This window comes from Phascolarctos cinereus, unplaced genomic scaffold (assembly GCF_003287225.1).
Source record: "Phascolarctos cinereus isolate Bilbo 61053 unplaced genomic scaffold, phaCin_HiC Scaffold_9;HRSCAF=440, whole genome shotgun sequence".
In the NCBI taxonomy this organism is placed as follows: Eukaryota; Metazoa; Chordata; class Mammalia; order Diprotodontia; family Phascolarctidae; genus Phascolarctos; species Phascolarctos cinereus.
The window spans coordinates 199578952-199594322 of NW_027556402.1; positions in this window are offsets into that span (position 1 = coordinate 199578952).

Sequence of the window (15371 nt, forward strand, 5' to 3'; positions counted from 1 at the left end):
AAAGGGAAACCTAATCAGAAAGAGAACTCAGTTCTTCCCGGCTCCGAGTCCAGTGCCATATCTATCATGCTCCCTAGGTAAGTGAGTCACATTCAAGACCCCGCTCTGCTTTGCCTCAGCACCTTCTTTCCCTTCCCCTGGCCTCAATTTCCCCATTTGTAAAGTGGGGGGGGTGGACTAGCTGGTCTCTAGCATCCCTCCCAGTCTCCTCAGTTCTTACTTGGCTCTAATGTCCTCTGGTTTTGCCGAAGTAGGTAACTTGCGGTGCTTGAAGACCATCACACACATAATCCCCTAGCTTGGATTGCTTGGGTCTCAGCTTTGTGGGACACAAGTCTATATGTCAGCATGGACAAAGGAAGCTGGAATTGGAATGTAGGGCATCCATAAACAGCCAGCCTTATGCCTGGAGCCAGGGGCCATGGTATCTATAATAAGCCAGAGGGAGGCCACATAGACAGCTTCCAGCAAAATGAGGGTTTGGGAGTTGGCTTTCACTCCAACTCAGATTGGCTTACCAGGGCCAGCTCTTCTAGTGCTAAGTAGGGCTGAGATGGAAATGGTTCGTGGCTAAAGAGAGGCAGATGGCCACTCCCTTCATCCCAGGGAGCAAGGTTACTTGGGGTGGTTGGAAGAGGGGGTACTTTAAACATCTCCCCTCAGCATTCAAGGACCTCAACTATCCCCCAAATCCTAGCTCCCCAACTAGGACCCTCTTCTTCAGACAGGTCCTTGCATGTGAAATCTCCAGGATGCTTTCCCCCATTTCCCTAGTTAGTAATGACTGTCCCCCAGGGGCTCACACGAGACTTGTTTCACATGTTTAATAATGCACCTGATAGAGAGCTCTGGCCTTGGAATCAGAAGAATCCTGGGTTCAAATCCTCCCTCTGACACAAACTGTCTATATGACCCTAAACAAGTCATTAACCCTTAAACTGCCCCAGACAACTTTCTAAGTGCAGGTCAGGTGCCTATCTGCATTGGAGAAGGGAATTTCTTCCTTTGGGAGTTCTCTAAACCAATGAAATAATAAGTCCCAGACCACACCAGGCCACAGTTCACTTTTCGTGTAACATTCTGTGTTAGAGCTCATAGGATCACAGACTTAGAGCCGGAAGGGTCATTAGAGGTCATTTAATTCAAAACCCCCCCACACACTTTCCAGACAGGGAAAGAGAGGAAGTCACTTAGCCAACATCACCCAAGCAACTGGAATTCAAACCCAGGTCAGCCAATTCCTAATCCAATGCTCCTTCTATTATGAGTGCTGCCCCCTGCCTGTATTTGTGTCCTATCGTCCCCCTAAATTGTGATCTTCATAAGCACAGGGACCACAGTTTAGCTCAAAGATTTATGTTCCCTAGCACCAAGTTTTTATTAAATGAACAAATGAATGACTGACTCATTACCCCCTCCTCACCTTCGCTCCTGCTGATAGCAGATACAGGCTACTGTGACTGACCCCAAATCATCCTAGGGAGGCTAAAGAGATGGGGCAGGCCCACAGGGGAAGGGGAGTGAGGAATTTCACTCCTTTGGTACATTGGCAAGAGCTATTCTCTATTCACACTTGTTAAGGGGCTGGGATATTAACCTTTTACTGTCTTGAATACACTTGGATTCCCTGAGAGCAGGACTAGGGGTTAATCTCAAAGTTGAATAAGAGTTAGGAGTAGGACCCTCAAGAAAGACTCACTGAACTAAATAGAATGCCTGGAAGGGCCTGGTATAAGAATAACTCCCCGAAACTGTTAGTACAAATGCTATTATTCTATAGCTGACAAGCATGCATTAAGTGCCTACTATGTGCTAGGCATTGTGCTATAGCTCCGTTTTACAGGGGGGAAATTGAGGCTCACAAAAGTAAAGTGACTTACCCAAGATCATATAGCAAAATTCAGTGATTAGACAGAGCCAAGGCCTTTGGACACTAAATTCTGTGTTCTTTCATATTCTCTCTCTCTCTCCCTCTCTCTCTCTCTCTCTCTCTCTCTCTCTCTCTCTCTCTCTCTCTCTCTCTCTCTCCATTAGGAAGGAATGAAACAAGCATTTATTAAGTACCTACTATGTTTAAGTACCTACTATGTGCCAGGCATATACCACAAGGAAATTCCCCAAGGTCATTTTATACACATAACAACCCTGAGAGGGTTAGATATTATTATCCTCGTTTTACAGTTGAGGAAACTGAGGTAGACAGAGGTTAAACAACATGCCCAAGGTCACACAGCTAAGTTTCTGAGGGTGGATTTGAACTCAGGTCTCCCTGATTCCAGGCCCAGTGCCCTATACCACTACACCATCAGCTGAGCGTGTTAAGTGTTAAGTGTGGAGAAGAGAAAGAAGTCCAGTTGCTGGTACCTCATGGGCTGTAGCCTCTCCAGAAAGGAGAAGGTAACGGCCTCCTTAAGTGAGGTCCCCTGGTGTTGGGTCTATCCCTTTACCTATGTCAATGGCTGCTGAGAAAAGCTGGAGGAGGAGAGAGAAAGGGGGAGTCTGGGTCCTCACTAGATTTGCATGTTGGGTAAGACCTGTTCTCTCCACTTCTGCTCAAGTGATAGGAGGCGCTTTATTAGAAGTAGTTAAGGGCTTGGAGAGGTAACAACAGCATATTTGAGTTCCCTGGAATTTGCCTCCCAGAACTGACGATCAGAAGGAATTGTTGGCAATACCAGGTTGTTGAGGACCTTGAATGGCGTCCCTCCTCACCTCTCCCTCTTACCTTCTCTAAGAGTCTTCTCCCACTTTCCCTCCTCTCACCTCCTCTGAGATCACCTCCCACATAGAGCTTGGCATTGTGTCTCCCTCATTAAAATGCAAGCTCCTTGAGGTCAGGGACTATTCTTTACTTTCTTTGAACCCCGGGGCTTAGCACTTTGAAAGAACTAATGCTTGTCCCTTGGCTGTCATCAAAGCCACTTTCTAAGCTTCTTGTAAAGATGCTTCTGGTTACTACCAGCTCCTGGAGGTCAGGGGGGATGGCTTAATGGTCAGAGACCATTTCTTCATGCTCTCAGCCTAGGGCTTAGGGTAAGGGTGGGGGAGAAGATCCTAGATCCTAGAAGAAATCTTAGGGGTCATTCAATCCAACGTTGCCATTTTTTTTTTTTACCCACGAGGAGCCTGTGGCCCAAAATGGTCAAGTACTTGGCCCAAGTTCACATACATAATAAGTAACATAGAGCCAAGTTCACAGCCAGGCTTGATGCCAAATCCAATGCTCTTTCCACTATGCTTTGGTTTCCAGTCCCCTGGCCAACCACTGATGTGCCAGTATTCATGAATAACATGTATGAGGTATGACCCACACCCTGACACTCCCATCCCTGCCCTCTGGACCTTCTGCTCATGGATACTTCAAGGATGAGGCCAACAGGGTCTGCCAAACCTCCAGCCCTTCACCCTGATTGAGCTCTAAACTTCCCTAAATCGTCCAATGACTCTTTTTGCTGCTGTGGTAAACCAACTGGGCACCAGTACCTAAAACAGGCTTTACCATCCCATAGGTGCCATTGAAACAACAGTGACCTTCAGAGTCAGTTTTCTGGGCTTTGGGGAGTTGGCAATACAGCCCAGTGGAAAGCACCCAAGATGGGAACCGGGACCTCAGGGCTCTCTGGTATTGGGGCATCCTACTTCACTGGTTGATCTTGGGCAAATCCTTTCCTCTCTCTGAACTTCAGACTCCTCTTCTATAAAATAAAAATAAAAATTCACATTTCTGGGCTGCTTTGGCTCCAAGAGGTGAAGGAAATTTCCCAAAGTCACAAAGGGAGTAAATTTTAAGGGCCAGGATTGGAACCCAGGTCTAACAATTGCTCCCACATCTCATGTTTGGATGTTTTTTGAGATAGGAGCTCTTTATCCCACCCAGGCTAGAAGTACAGCCACCACTCACAGATCCAATCCCACTACTGATCAGCCTGGGAGTTTGGACCCGTTCCATTTTCAGTCTGAGGTGGTTTACCCTTCCTAGACAACTGAAGGTCCCTCCACCTCTGGAGGCCCACCATATTGGTTTCAGATTCAGTGGAAGCACTCAAACAGCTCAGAACTGTTCTAGCTCAAAAGATCCAGCCACCAGCCTCTGCCTCTTCCAAAGAAGGGATTACAGGTATTCCTTCATGCCCATTTCTATCTCCTTATGCCTTACCACAAGCCTTGTGAGATATATGGTATAAGGATTATTATCATCCCAATTTTACAGAGAAGGAAACTGAGGCACAGAGCTATCCGGTGCCATCCAAGGACAGTGCTCTTTCCACTACAGTGCTCTTTTCCATGCTGCCTCTTAGGGGTTAGGCTTAGTAACCCTTGAATTCTCCCCCACCTCTATCTCTACCAATCAACTATTCTAATTCCTGGGATTTTTTAGGAATTCACCAAAACACACTCTACTTTCAGGTACACAGTCAGGTACTAGAAACAGCTGCTCAAAATTTAGATTTTTCTGTGTCTTAGTTTCCTCATCTATGAAATGGAGATGATGAGAAGAAAAAAAAAACATTTGTAACCCTAAAGGGCTCTAGAAATAATGGCAATTATTCCTAGTCAGGACACCTGGATTCCAATCCTGATTCCAACACCTACTACCTGTGAGATCTTGGGTAAGTCTCTTCCCTCTCTCAGCCAAAGCCCCTAGAAATGTGAGTCATCATTCATATTTTATGAAGAAGGAAACTGAGGCCCAGAGAGGGGGAGGGAGCTTCCCCCCATCAAGCCTCAGAGCTTTCAATTTCAGCCTTGGTGTATTTCTGTGAGAGACAGTCTGGAAGCTGGAGCCAAGCCTCCAAGCATGAGGCCAGAAAGAGGGGAAGGAGCTATTGTTTACTACACTAATTTAGCTTTCTTTCTCTGAGAATGTCATGTTCTGAGCCTCCCTGGATTCAGCTCTTGGGAACTCAAACCCCAGAGCCCCACTGGGGAGTAGGGTACAATTTGGACTTGCTGTTGGGTTCTCAGGGCCATTGGATAGTGGGAGGTGATCGAAGAGTTCCAGGAAGACCCCTGCCTCTCAAATCATTCTACCACCACCCCCTGCTGCCCTTAGCTAGGAATCTCTTCTCCACAATCCTTCTCAGAAGGACAGACCTCTTGCAGATCTGAAATCAAAAGACTGGGGTGCTAATCCAACCTTTACAATTTATTACCTGGGTGACTTTGTTCAAATTACTTCAGCCCTCTGGGTCTCAGTTTACTCATCTGTGAAATTGGGGCAATTGGGCTCGAATCAAGGGTACTTAACCTGGGGTCTGTAAACTTATTTGTTTTTCACTATTTTGATCATTGCATTTTGCTATAATTGGTTTTCTTGGTAACTCTATGTTGTCTGTTTTTATGCATTTAAAAACATGATTCTGAGCAGGCTTCCTCGGACTATCAAGGGAGCCCAACACACACACACACACACACACACACACACAACACACACACACTTACACACACACAATTAAGAACCTTCATTAAAATGCTCTCTAAATTTCCTCCCACCTCGGAATCCTAATTGCTGTAATGAGCTCCTCCCTAAGAAGCTCAGTCTGAGCCCCCACAAAGCTTGAGAGAGAAAAGCAGGTGTAGTGGAAAGTACTTGGTCAGGGGGCCAGAAGCCCTAGATTCAAGACCTGATCCTTCCATGAACTCGCTGGGTGGCCTTGACAAGCTGATCTACCACCTTGAGCCTCAGTCTCCTTATCTGTAAAATGGGGTTTATGTTGCCCATGTCCATGACGTTGTTTTGTGAGAGTAAAAGCATTAACCATGTAAGACTCTGGGGTCTCTTCTGGCTGTTTAACCCACAGATGCTGATGGCAGCACCTTGTTCTCTCTCAACTCCCCACTCCCCCTTCCCATCCCTCCACACCCCCAACACCCCAAGGTTTAATAGTTGATTTAAAACGTAGGGGCTATATTGCTTTTGCTTTTGCATCACTTGTGAGAATGTGAGCTCTACAGGAACTTAATAAGCACTTTTCATGCCTTCATTCCCTCATTTATTCATTCATTCAGTCTTTCATGAACTCTTATGACCAGATAGAACGCTGGACCTGGTGTTAGGAAGACTTGAGTTTGAATCCAATGTCAGACATTGTGACCCTGGGCAAGTCACTTAATCCATTTGCCTCAGTTTCCTCACCTGTAAAAGAGAAATAAGAATAGCACTTACCTCACAGGGTTATCATGAGGATGAAAGGAGATAATAATTGTAAAGTGCCTAGCACAGTGGCACATAGAATGTGCAATATAAATGCTTTCTCCCTTTCCTTCCCTCTTCTCTTTCCTCCCTTCTTACACTAGATCTCAGCTTCAAGACATCTCAGCAGTGATCCCTTGCAGATTGTCCCCCACCCCACTCCAAACACCCCCTACACACACACACACACACACACACACACACACACACACACACACACACACACACACTACCCCTTTCCAATTCTTTACTGGAAGACTCTGATCTTATCTCCCTCTCAGGCACCATTTCCTTCTAATTAGGGGGTGGCTGGGGTTTTCATTCCCTCAGATGCAAAAAAGAAAAAAATTCTCTGTGGCTGAGGCCTCTGAGCCATATGGAAATGATTTTGCTTTATGGCCATCAAGGTTATAATTAAAATATATTGGTTTTTATACTAATCATTGACCAAAGCTGAATCTAGGCTGGTTATGGAATGAGATGGTTTGATTCAAACTTTGCTGCCAGGGGCCGGCTGGGGCCAGACTGGGTGAGGATGGGGGTGAGGGGGTGAGGACTGAGGGTGACTAACCTCAGGGCAGAAGTTGACCTGGATGGGGTCCTCCTGGAGTCAGCTCCTCCCCAGAAGATCCCAGGAGCCCCATTCAAATTTCCAGTCCTGAGTGTAGACCTTAGGACATAGAATGTTGGAGCAGAAATGGGAGAGGGAAGGGAGACAGGAATAAGGCATTTTTATGGGTCCAACTATGTGCCAGACATTGTGCTAAGTGGTTTTTATAAATATCATGTCATTTTATCCTCACAACAACCTTGAGAAGTAGGTGCTGTTATCTCAATTTTACAACTGAGGAAACTGAGGCAAAGAGAAGTTAAGTGACATATGTGTGTGGGGGCAGGGTTAACAGATCAATGTGTTGGCTCTGCCTTATTGGAAGAACTCACTGAAAAGTCCCTTTCAGAACCTTTCACTCACCACCACCACCACCCCCAGCTCTCTTCAAAAGACGATTTTGTCATTTTTCATCCAAATATGCTGATGTCCTATAGCCACTGCCCAAGCTAGCTGGAGAAATCATTCGCTGACTCAGTCACTCAGCAAATATTGACTGAGCTTATGCTATGCTCACTGCCCTGTGCTAGGTACTGAAGGGAGTAATACAGAGATTTCACTATTTTAATCTGGGGTTCTAGAGAGAACCTTGAATTAGAACGGTGAAATCCAGGTTCTCTTCTTGAATTTGTCACTAACTATGGGACCTTGGGCAACTATCTTCCCTACTGAGTTCAGAACCCCGCGTGTAGGATCTTTTCCAGTTCTTAGTTTTAAAGACGCGAAACATCCTTTGTTCTAAGGTCCTGATTGCTCATTTTTATAGCACCTTATAGTCTCTTTGCAGGCATCCCATCTCTTCTTATACTTGATCCTGAAAGGTCTCATGGAGATGCGGGAATTTCAGAACTTAATATATCTTTCCAGGAACTAAGAGACTTCTTTCTGTTTGGATTAAGCTCAGAATTAGTTTGAAAAAATGAACCAAAGAAAAAAATCCCCCAATACTTCGAATAATAAAAATACCAAACCTTGGATGTATTGAGGAAAGATGTTTTGAGGAGAATTTCGTGGCTAAGTTCCTACTTTCTAGGTGAGCATTGCTTCAGTGGAGGAATGTCTTGAATGAATGGATAAAAAAGCATCCATTAAGTGCCTACAGTGTGGCAGGCACTGTGTTTATCTTCTTGTGTCTTGTCTTCAGAGTATCTTGAATTGCTCCAAGGTCTCTCCTGATCCCGGCATTGAATTCTTAGGTTAGATTAAGTTCCTGACATTAGGTTAAAGTCCCTACATCTCTGATTTTCTATGTTCTAACGTCCCTAAATGCTCTGAAATCCTATGTTCTTTCATTTTTAATTAATAAGCATTTTCTCTTCCTCCAACCTCCTTTCTTTTTGGAAGAAAAGAAGAAATAAAAAAAAGCAAACCCACTGTAACAAATGTGCATAGTCAAGCAAAACAAATTTCTACGTCGTCTATATGCAAAAATGTATGTTTCATTCTGTCCCCTGAGTCCAACACCCCTCTCTCAGGGTAGCGTGATCCATCATCAGTACTCTGGAATCATGGTTGTCATAGCACTGGGTGTCTTGTGCTTTAAGGTCACTTCCAGCTCTGACCCTCTGTCTTTTAAGGACCCTCCCAGATCTAACTTTCTATGTTTTATAGTTGAAGGTCTAAACATTCTGTTTTAAGGGCTCCTCTCAGCTCTGATTTTCTATGTACTATATTCTAAGATCACTCCTTGCTATAATATTCTATTTCATGACCCTGCATTTTCCTCCCTCCAAACTTTGTCTATTCATCTCTCTGCAAGTAGAATTCCTTCCAGAATCTCCACTCATTCAGGTCCTACCCACCCTTCCAGCTCAACTCAAATGCATCCCACTTCTTCCTGGCAGCCTTTCCTGTCTCATCTATGAAAAGAGGGGATTAGATTAGATGAACTCCAAGGTTCACTTTGAAGAGAATCTTCTAGCTCTGAATCCTAAGATTCCCCAAGAGGGAATGATCTAGTTCAATACTTCTGTTATGGTAATCCAATTGCATTTGAGTTTTTTGTCCATATCTTAATAACACCCCACCTACCTGTGGTCTATGCAGGCAAATATTTTGCACCTCATTAATTTCTAAATACTCTAAAGAATCAGGCATATAGTAGGTGCATAGTAAATGTTGGATAGATGGATGGATGGATGGATGGATGGATGGATGGATGGATGGATGGATAGATGGATGGATGGATGGATAGACACTACTAATTCCCAAAAGTTTTGTTTAGAATGAATGAAATGAACGTAGGAAAAATATTTGTTAAGAATTATATGTTAAGGGGCAGCTAGGTGGTGTAGTGTGGATAGAGCTCTGCCCTTGGAGTCAGGAGGACCTGAGTTCAAATCTGGCCTTAGACACTTGACACTTACTAGCTGTGTAACCCTGGGCAAGTCACTCAACCCCAAATACCTCACCAAAAAAGCAAAAAAAAAAAAAGAATTATTAGTTAAGCATTGTCCTAAGTTCTGGGGATACTAATTCAAAAGTGAGGTAGTTCCCACCTTCAAAGAAGTTACAATCTCATCAGGGGAAACAATATATAATGGGGGAATGATGTCTAGGAAAGGGTTTTTTGGTCTGGGAAATCACAGAGACGTTGAGTGGAGTCATAGGGGAGTTGAGAGGGAATGGTAGAGTTGATATGTTTGCATTGGTGGGGGCATGCAGAGAGAGAAGGTAGGGAGGTGATGGATGGGTGGTAGGGAAGGGATGGAAGTTAGGCAGGGTGGATGGCAAGGTCTGTGGGGGTGGGGCGGGGGTGGGGCTGGGGTGGGAAGGTCTGAATGGTTATATAGTCTGGTGGTCTGAGGATGGCTACATAAGATGTGCTGTGCGAGTCTGTGCTTGTTCACTTACCAAGCAGGACAGTGTGGCCCTAGGGCCAGGGTTCAAGAGACTCAGAAGACAAGAGACAAGAAGATAAACACAGTGCCTGCCACACTGTAGGCACTTAATGGATGCTTTTTTTATCCATTCATTCAAGACATTCCTCCACTGAAGCAATGCCCACCTAGAAAATAGGAGCTTAGCTATGAAATTCCCCTCAAAACATCTTTCCTCAATACATCCAAGGTTTGGTATTTTTATTATTCTAAGTATTGGGGGATTTCTTTCTTTGGTTCATTTTTTCAAACTAATTCTGAGCTTAATCCAAACAGAAAGAAGTCACTTAGTTCCTGGAAAGATACATAAAATTCTGAAATTCCCGCATCTCCATGAGACCTTTCAGGATCAATTACAAGAAAAGATGGGATGCCTGCAAAGGGACCAAATATAAGGTGCTATAAAAATGACAACTCTTATTATTATCTTCTTTAAGAATTTTGGGCTCCAGTTTCACCAGGGCAGATTGGTGCTCCACTAACTTAGATGGCAAATCATCTGTGTTTTAGTCAATTGTCTTCATGAGTTACTGTGGCCAAAAGAATGGTAGTGACTAGCCAAGCCTCAGAGGGTGAGTTTCTTTGGATTTGCCTGGGCTAGTTCTCTGCCAAAAGACACATGGTCCCTCTCTGGGCCTGTCCAGTCTGGCAAGACCTGCCTCTACTTATACTGTGGTGGAGTCATCTCCATGTCATAGTGAGACACACCAGCAAAAGGCTTTGGTGGAAGATTTGGTTAGAAGACTGTTTCTGTTACTCCCATCCCATCCACCTTCTCCCTCAGCAACACCTTGTCTCATCATGGAAATCCTCCCCCGGACCTGTTTTCTGTACTCATCCCTCTCCACTAAGATCCTTAGCTTAGCTCTTTGCTGACTCCTAATACAATGCCTTGATATTATTTTGTTTTAGCATGTGGTTCATGTCTGTGCATTTATCTGCCTGTTCATCTTTAATCGCTGTTCTGAGAGAGACCTATGTAAATGCAAATTAGCCAATCAAAAGTATGGGGAGCATCCTCCCTTTCTTTGCAGAAGTGAGGGGTCTATGAATATAGAGCAACGCACATATTATGTCAGCTTTTTTCCATTTGTCGGTTAGTTTTGCTAAATTTGTTTCCCTCTCTTTTTTATTCTTAGCTATAAGAGATATCTCTCTGAGAGGGGAGGAGGGGAGGAGTACATAGGAAAATGTATGTCATAATATATCAATAAATATTTTTATTTTGAAAAAAGATAAGTTTGTGTGGAGTAGTAGGGTAGGAGTGGGAAGCTGACTAACGTTTTGATTGGATAAATCTGTCATAGAGGCTGATTCTTGGCCTGGGAGGAATGTAGAACTAGATGCCCTCTGAAAGTTCTTCCATTCCAGAGCCTCTATTAGGCAGTAAATAAGCAGTCTGCTGACAGTAGCTAATACCTCAAAATATCTTCAGTCTCATATCATCAGTTGCCTATTGGACATTTCAAACCAGATGTCCATGAGATTGCTTTATCTTGCTGAATGCTGGAACACTTCTTTCAGGTTCTACTTGGACTATCACACACACACACACACACACACACACACACACACACACACACACACACACACACTCCTTCCCACTGGGGATCTGAACTGTGTCCTGGAGTCTCTCAGCCCTAAGAGCTCAGTTTCTGCCTTATCTTTCACATGTCCCTTTTTAATCCTTCTTTATATACATTATTATTGTGTGTATCCCCTCCATTAGAATGTAAGCTCTTTGAGGTCAGGGATTGTCTTGCTTGCTTATACTTGTACCCCTCATACTTACCATAGTGCCTGGCACATAATAATAAATGCTCTGTCTAACCATCCATCCATCCATCATCTATCAATCCATCCATCCACACATCCATCATCTATCCTCTGTCTATCCTCTATCAATCTATCCATCTATCCATCATCTATCATCTATCTATCTTTTATCTAGCTAGCTAGCTGTCATGTATCTATTTATCTATGCATCTATCCATCATCTATCATTTAGCTAGCTTGCTAGCTATCTCCCTAGCACCTGGGACAGTGCCTTGCACATAGCAGGTGTTCAATAAACACTTGCTGCTATTAATGATGATGGAACGCTTGAACTGGGAACAACTCTAGAGCACAGATTGTAAAATGTGAGGATAGAACATATCAGCATTAGGAGGGCTCTTAGAACAACAACAAAAAATTGACAAAAAGAGCTGAGAGGGACCGAGAAGTGTCAGAACTGAAAGGCAGAACGGAATATCAGACCTGAAAAGACCTGAGAACATAGACTGTTAAAGCTAAGAGACACTTTAGAGATCATCTCCCTCATTTCACAGAACTGTGGTGACAGAGCTGGGATGTGAAATCTAGCCTCCTGAAACCGAGTCGCTGATTCATTCTATGGCTCCATTCTCATTCACGGCACAGGGGTGAAGGATATAGGTTTCCTGGAGGAGGTGGACTGTAAGCCAGGCCTTAAAAAAAATATGGATTAAGGGGTAGCTAGGTGGCACAGTGGATAGAGCACCAGCCCTGGAGTCAGGAGGACCTGAGTTCAAATCCGGCCTCAGACACATAACACTTACTAGCTGTGTGACTCTGGGCAAGTCATTTAACCCCAATTGCCTTGTCAAAAAAAAAAAAAGATATGGATTTTAATACGTCTGGAGAAAGAGGTGGCCACAGGGACTCCAGGTGGATAATAAGGGTGTGGACCAAAGTGTGGTTCAATTCATCTCCACAAACATTTCATTAACTCCCTATTCCCAGGTCCCTTACACTCACCTCTGAGGGATCCTGGGTTCCTATGTTCTAGGCTGGAGGGCATAGGAGTGAAAACCAATACAGTCCCTGTCTTCTGACAGCATATAGTCAGTCCCCTGTGGGGCTATAGAATGGACACAGATAAGTACGGCCCAAAGTGGAATGTGAAAGGCACAAAGAACAAACCACTTAGGGAGCAGACCCTCTTAGCCGGAGGGATCAAGGAGGGCTTCAGAGAGGAGGTGGGATCTGAACCCAGTGGATTTGAGCCAATGGGGAAAAGAAGGATTTCAAGCATGGGAGAATAACTAGAGTCCAAGTTAGATAAAGTATAGACTATTTGAAGGAGAGTCATACAAACTAAGGCTAGAAGTAGGGGTGCAAGCCGTCTTGTCGGGGGTTTCAGATGCTCTAAAGCTTTCATTTTGTCCTAGAAGCCACAGGGAGACAACGAAGGGTTTTGAACAAGAGCGAATCCTGGTCAGAGCCATCCATGATCGTTTTGGTAGCTGTGTGGAAAAAGTGGAAAAAACTGAAAGCAAGGATGCACCGGAGTTGTCCAGCATCTTTTGCAGCGCCTGCAAGGACGGGCATCTCACTGCCACTCAAGGCAATACTTGGCGCTGTCGGCCAGGTATCACGGCGGGGAAGGTCTCTACGTAGAACTAAAATCTGCTGCCCCGCAACTTCCACCCACTGTTCCTAGTACTACCCTCTAGGGCCAGGCTGAGTAAGTTTAATCCCTCTTCCCTGTAGCAGCTGTTCAAATTCTCAAAGGCAAATATCACTTCCTGAGAATATTTTCTCCAGTCTAAAACATCCAGAATCCCTTTAACTTGTCTCTGTATACTGTGATGTTCACTACCCTTTGTCTGCTGGTCACTTTTCGTTGGCCATAGTTCAGCTTGCTAACATCCCTTTGACAATGTAGTTCCCAGAAGTGAACACGATATTCCAGCGACAGACCAGGGCAAAAGACATACTGTTACCCATCACCTTTCTCATTATCAACCCTTAGGGCAGCTAGGTGGTGCAGTAGAGTGCTGGGCCTGGAATCAGGAAGACCTGAATTCAAATCTGACCTCAGACACTTAACTAGCTGTATGACCCTGGGCAAGTCATTTAACCTCTATAAGGCCTCAGTTTCCTCAACTGTAAAATGGAGATAATAATAGCATCTACTCCACAGTTTGTTGCAATAGCCTAGCACATCGCAGGTGTTATATAAATGTTAATTCCCTTTCCTTTCCCTAGTGGATAAAGCTGGGGGTCAAGACCTGTATCTACCACTGACTTAGTTGGTGATGCTGGTGAGTATCTTCCAGTTCTGACCTTCTCACTTCTTTGTTCTAAGACCCCCTTAGGTTCTGACATTCTACATGCCGAGTCCTTTCAGCTCCATGAAACTACATGTTTAAGCTTCTGCTAATACGAGTGGGTATTGCAGAGAGATTGACTTTCTACACATTTCAAGACTTGTAAGTCAAGCTATACCAATTTGATTTTCTTATCATTCATTTTTCCTGGGAAATTTTTGAGCTATACGTGCATGCAAAAATTTTAAGTGTACTCTATTGTACATGTATCTCTTCTTCAGGGATGCACAGAAATAGCCACTGATCAGCATGTGATTACTTCTCAGACCACTCTGGATCCACACATCCGTCCCCCTGCCTCAGAGCAGAATGGCCTCTGAAATCAATTCAGGCGGTTGCAGGCTAGGCAGATTCTCCTGGAGCTCCACAAAAAAGGGGACTTTTCAAAAGACTCCTCCTCCATGCCACAAAGAAGCCAGACTTTACAGGAACAATATTTCTTGGATACTTTGGGCCCACCAGAACTCACCAGGCCTCAGGGTCTGCCAGACCTCAGCTTTCTTGGGAGCTATTGGATAAGGCCTCCCCTGGGAGGGAAAGAGGAGGAACCTTTTGGAGCATTTCTTTGAATTACTTTGTTTGTCTTGGAGGTGCTGACCGTCAGGACTCATTTTACTAGAATGAGGCCTGCCCTTGTAGTCTAGAGCGAATGTTCCCATCCAAGGCTGGAGGGGCAGAGCAACACCTTTATGAGAAGCAGATTGACAGGAAGCAACATTAATGGGAAGGTAAGATAGTTCATTCCAACATTCACATTTACCAAGCTTAGTAATTTCTTTTGTATACACACACACAATGGACACATTTTCAGAGGCACACACGTGCCATCTTTCCCAAGTAAGGAAGTCTACTCTGCTGTTATCTTCCTTGAAAGCTATAATTTCCCCCCTCTCTGGTCTTTAGTTTCCTGACCTGTAAAATGAGGGAGGGAGGTAAAAAAAAAAAAGACTTCCACCTCATCCTGTGATTCCAAGATTCTAGAATCTTAGGAATTCTTCTTAGAATCCCTATCCAACCTGGCATCTCCTCTAGCACCTAACAAAGTTGCCCACAGGAGTCCAATAAGCACAGTGTTATGATACTTCTCAGTACAAAACTTGGCTCAGAATGTCAGGGCCCAGAGGGACCTTGGAGGTCATCAAATCCAATGTTGTCATTTTACAGATAAGACTTAAGATGGGAAGTGACTTAGCCAAGATCACATGAGTAGTGAATGCCATAGCTGGGATTCGTACCCAAGTCTTCTGACTGCCAGTACAATGCTATTTCCACTCCTCTATCTTGTACTGTATCCCCCACTATTTAATAAAAGACACACACACACACACACACACACATTCTAAAACGAGGCCAGAGACAATCCAATTACATTTCCCAACCATATCCTGTTTATCTTTTCATTTCACAGTTATTTGATTTATTTTTCTTGATTATTATTTTAGGGAAGAACCAGAAAGTCTCCAGGATACTTGGAAAGTTAATGGGAATGCACAAATCAAGGGAAATTTATCCTTATTTCTGAATCCTTTATTCAGGCCAGAGAGCTAGAGGGCAGA